The sequence below is a fragment of the Penaeus japonicus genome, unplaced genomic scaffold (genome assembly GCF_977035675.1).
Source record: "Penaeus japonicus unplaced genomic scaffold, GWHDUDI00000001_assembly GWHDUDI00000025, whole genome shotgun sequence".
Classification (NCBI taxonomy): Eukaryota; Metazoa; Arthropoda; class Malacostraca; order Decapoda; family Penaeidae; genus Penaeus; species Penaeus japonicus.
This window is the reverse complement of record NW_028234427.1, coordinates 13249333-13254332: the sequence shown is the minus strand read 5'-3', so window position 1 is coordinate 13254332 and position 5000 is coordinate 13249333. Positions and strand designations below refer to the sequence as shown.

General features: G+C 44.0%; 1 protein-coding gene across 3 annotated transcripts in view; it reads right to left on the bottom strand.

The window, feature by feature from the left end:
* The window catches only part of Ets65A (DNA-binding protein D-ETS-3), a 179428-nt gene that overhangs the window by 30345 nt on the left and 144083 nt on the right, over window positions 1-5000 (bottom strand). The window lies entirely within an intron of this gene.

The following is a 5000-nucleotide window of genomic DNA, read 5'->3' as shown; positions in this document are numbered from 1 at the left end:
CTTCCTGTCTCTTTCTTTATATCTGTCTCGTTCTCTTTCTTTCTCTATCTCTTTATCTATTTATGTCTCTCTCTCTCTCTCTCTCTCTCTCTCCCTCTAGCAGGGTTCGAAGGGCGTGGAAAGATCTTTTCGGAAATGGTACTCTGCCTTTGGAACTATTTCTTTTCGAAAAAAGTAGTCTGTATAAATTGAACTTCGCTTATCTAACATTGAGCTTTAATTTCGGGCATTTAAGCATTATCATTATTATTATTATTATTATTATCATTATTACTGTTATTATTATTATCATTATTATTATTATTATCATTGTTATCATTAGATTTTAAGTGATTGTCATAAGTATCATTAAAGGATCATGTATATTTATCAAGTCAGCCGCCCTTTCAATCAAGCTACAAAAAAGGACTCAATGCGTTTAACACCAGTCCCTTTTCTTTCTTTTTTCCCTCTCTCTCTGCCTCGGGGTAAACCATTAAAAGTTTGCTGTCCCCTCACCTACCGCCGACGCCTGATTGGTCCGCAAGCGAAAGCCGACCTTATCTACTCTAACTTTTGCACTCCTTTTTTCTAATGAAATCTCAAAGACGATTGCGCGGAAATTCCTCTCAAAATGACGTATTACCCGAACGGAACAAACCGGAGGCGCGTCGCGACCGGTTCTGGATCGCGAGGGGAAAGGAAGGCGAGGTGTTAAACGGTATTCAGGAAGAGAGATGCGAACCAAAGCGCGAAGGAAAGGAAATATTGCTGATTCCTTCTCCTACGCTTTCACACATCTGTAAATCTGAGAGCCGGAGGGTGGATGTGAAGCAACGGCGACACCCTACCCATCATTACAGGCCGACTGGTTCAGATCCAATAAGAGGCTGACCATGTTGACCAAGTCACTTCGTCAACAGAGTCCATTCACCTTTTTTTTCATGTCTCGGTCCTCACTTCTATCCTCTTTTATTTCTTAGTCTCTTTTTCTATCAGATACTTATCCGTTTCTCTCTTTCTCTTCATAAAGGTTAGGTTAGGTTGGGTTAGGTCTAATACTTTTTTATCACACAACCGTATTACTAAATTAACGATCTGACAAACACTCAATCTCTCTCAAACAGAGACACACCCACGCAAATAAGCAAACACACAATTTGGAAAAACATACACAAATCAATTCATCATTGGTATTCCCAATAGTTTTGTTTTCCATCGAAGTCCCTCAACAAAAGTTCACAAGGGAGCGGATCGCACTCGTCGCTGTGATGCCATGAGGACCCTATATGTGGGACATACTTAAACGCGGCTACACATATCCGCAGGCTTTCTTATACACCATCAAATCCTTAATTCAAACGTTGTATTTCTGGTCATCACTCTTTCGATCTGGCGTCATCATAACTTCACCAATCATCCTTATCATCTCATCAAGGAGGAGGAGGGGTAGAACGAGGAAAAAATAAGAAAGAGGAGGAGGGGAAGAAGAGGAAGAAGAGGAAGAAGAAGGAGAAGGAGAGGGAGGAGGCGAAGAAGAAGAAGAAGGACGAAGAGGAGGAAGAGAAGCTTCAAGAGGGGGAGAAGAGGAAGAAAAAGGAGAAGGAGGAGGAAGAGAAGGAAGGGAAGAAGAAAAAGAAGAAGAAAAGAAGGAGAAGAAGAGTGAGAAGAAAAAGAAGAAGAAATTATAATAATAATAATCATAATCATGATAATAAGGAGGGGACGGAGCAAGAGGAGGAGCAGGAGGATGCGAAGAAGAAGAAGAAGAAGAAGAAGAAGAAGAAGAAGAGAAAGAGAAGCGGCAGGGAGTAGCGTCGACTGATGAATAATGGATAATGGCGATGAAGCAGCCAAAGCTTCCTTCACGCACTGATGGCTTCCCACTGGCCAGCTTGATGTGCGGTGAATATCACTATCCTCATCTCCCCAGGTGAATCCCCGCGCGGACAGGAGCGCACGGTGAATAATGATGAGGAAATGAGATGGGTAGATGGGGTGGATGGATGCTGGGTGGATGAATGGGATGAGTGAATACTGGGTGGATGAATGGGATGAGTGAATGCTGGGTAAGTGAAGCTGGGTGAATGAATGGGATGAGTGAATGCTGGGTGGATGAATGGGATGAAAGAATGCTGGGTGAGTGGATGCTGGATGAGTGAATGCTAAGTGGATGAATGAGATGAGTGAATGCTGGGTGAGTGGATGCTGGGTGAGTAGATGGGATGAGTGGATGAGATGGGTAGATGGGGTGAGTGAAGGCTGGATGAGGAGAGGAGAGGAATGAATGCACGCGGTTTTTATAGGTCATAGGAAGGAGAGACGTGTGTATACAGAATCACGCAGGGATTGAGCGGTGAATGTAGAATATTCAAAAGTAATTATTTTTTCGTATTTCCAGTAAAATAGGCATAGCTTAGGTCTCTCTGTCTTCTCACTATTGGTATAAAAGGCTGAAGGACACACACACACACACACACTCACACACACACACACACACACACACACACACACACACACGTAATAACACTGCATTGAATGAGTGGAATAAAAATGGCAGTCATTATAATGATTAACAAACGGTTAAATTTGTTAACTACCAACGTGGGTGAGGGCGCCCATACATCCGTCATTTTCAACTCCCGCGTCAACCATGACAATTGATGTGTAAAATGGTGATGGTAATTGCTGGGTGATTACCTGCAATTAACCGCCACCAATTGGTCATTAGCAAGGGGACTATTGCGGGGGAAGAGCAATAGAGGGAGGGAGAGCGGGAGGAGAATGGGAGAGAGAGAGAAGGAGGGACAGAGAGAAAGACAGACAGACACACAAACACACATTTAAACACACATATATACACATACACACACTCACAAGGATAAACAGAAAGATATATATATATATATATATATATATATATATATATATATATATGAATATATATATAATATATTAATATATATATATATAAATATATATATATATATATATTTACGTAAGAGAGAGAGAGAGACTTCCGAGAGAGAGAGAGAGAGAGAGAGAGAGAGAGAGAGAGAGAGAGAGAGAGAGAGCCACATTGTTTCTCAATAAAATACATTTCAAAAACGCAACCTAAAATCACATTTCTCAAAAAACAAGTCCAACTTCCGTGAAAATCAGTCCCTTACGAACAACAAGGAAAAGGAAAACAACAGACGAATCACAAGAGCCACCTTCCTAGCGACGATTCAGCCCCCCCCTCCCTCCTTCCCTTCACTTCCCCATCCCCCCCCTCTCCTATCACCTCCCGCCGTCTTAAATATGAGTCTCCACTTCCCAGGCCTCTCTGAGCACCCCTTCCCCCTTCCCCTTCCCCCCCTTCGAATCTCCGCCTATTTTTCACCTATTACACATTTCCTATTACGGCCGTGTGATGCCATAACCTGCGACTTAAAAGGCAGTGATGTGATTTCGCGGCTGACTGATTCGACCGGGCGATAAAAATCAACTATTCATCAGGCACCTATTTCCTCGTCGCGTTGCCGAACTCTACGGGAAATTATCGCCGCATTATGCTTGAGTTTTGACTGATGGCTGAGGATAGGAAGAGAGGAAGGGAGGAAGGCGAAGGAGAGGGAACGATATAGAGGATTAAACAAGGTGTGGGAGTGATAGTGAGGGGAAAGATGGAAAGAGATAAAAAAGGGGGTGGGGATGTGACTAAATACTAAGAACGGAAATACAAACGCCTCACAGCATATTCACAAGTGCGTTTTCCTTTCATATTACATAAATAGAGCTCTACCGATTCGTAATAAAGTTCGACAATAATTAAGACAAGGAGAAGGACTTACATTAAACATCATTAACACTGGTGAAGGTTTGGAAAGTCTGAAGTCAGGGGTCCATAATAAGGAGTGTTTCCTTCACTGCCCGAGGGTGAAGCTTAAGAGAAGGGAGGGAGGGAGGGAGGGTGGGTGGGATGGGAGAGAGAGAGATAGGGGAGAGGATGAGGGAAGGAGGGAAAAAGGGAAGGAAGGGAAGGTGGGATGGGAGAGAGAGAAAGAGAAAGTGAGAGATAGAGATAGATATAGATAGATAGATAGATAGATAGATAGATAGAAGCGTGAGAGGGCCTCCAAATATTCCATGGACTATGACTCTAGACTACTCCATCTCTTCTTCCTCCTCCCCCTACTTCTCCCCCACCTCTCCCCCTACTCTCTCCTTTACCCCTCCTCCCCCTCCCCCCGCCACGCCCGCCACGCCACGCCTGCAGCAACTGCCTTCCAGATCAAAGGGAAGGAGCCGCCACCAAGCCAGATCGCTTCCAACAGTCACCGAACTTGTTATGAACTTGTCGAGCTTAGAGCTTGAACATCTGACCGACTTCGCGACTTTTCTTTTCCTTTTTTGGCCGCAGGAACTCGTATAGTGATTACAGTGAGAGGGAACGGACAAAAAGAGGGAGTAGAGGGTGGAAAGCTGAGGGGGGGAGAGAGGCAGGATGAGGAGAGAGAGTAGAGAGAGAGAGAGAGGGAGAGGGAGAGAGGAGAGAAGAAAGAGAGAGAGAGGAAGAGGGAGAAGGAGAGGGAGGGGGAGAGAGAGAGAGAGAGAGAGAAGAGAGAGAGGAGAAGAGAGAGAGAGAGAGAGAGAGAGAGAGAGAGAGAGAGAGAGAGAGAGAGAGAGAGAAGAGAGAGAGAAAGAGAGAAGGAAAAGAAGAGAGAGAGAGAGAGAGAGAGAGAGAGAGAGAGAGAGAGAGAGAGAGAGGGAGAGAGAGAGAGAGAGAGAGAGTGAGAGTGAGTGAGTGAGAGAGAGACAGAGAGTGAGAGAGAGAGAGAGAAAGAGAGAGACAGAGAGAAAGCAAGAAAGAGAGAGAAAGACACAAAGAAAAAGAAAGAAAGAGAAAATGAGAGTAAGAGAGAAAGTACTGAAGAGAAAGAAAAAAAAATGAAAGAGCGGAAGAGAAGAACGATGCCAGAGAGGATTAATAATGATCAATGAGAAGAAGAAAAATGGAAGACAAAGAGAACTCCGAG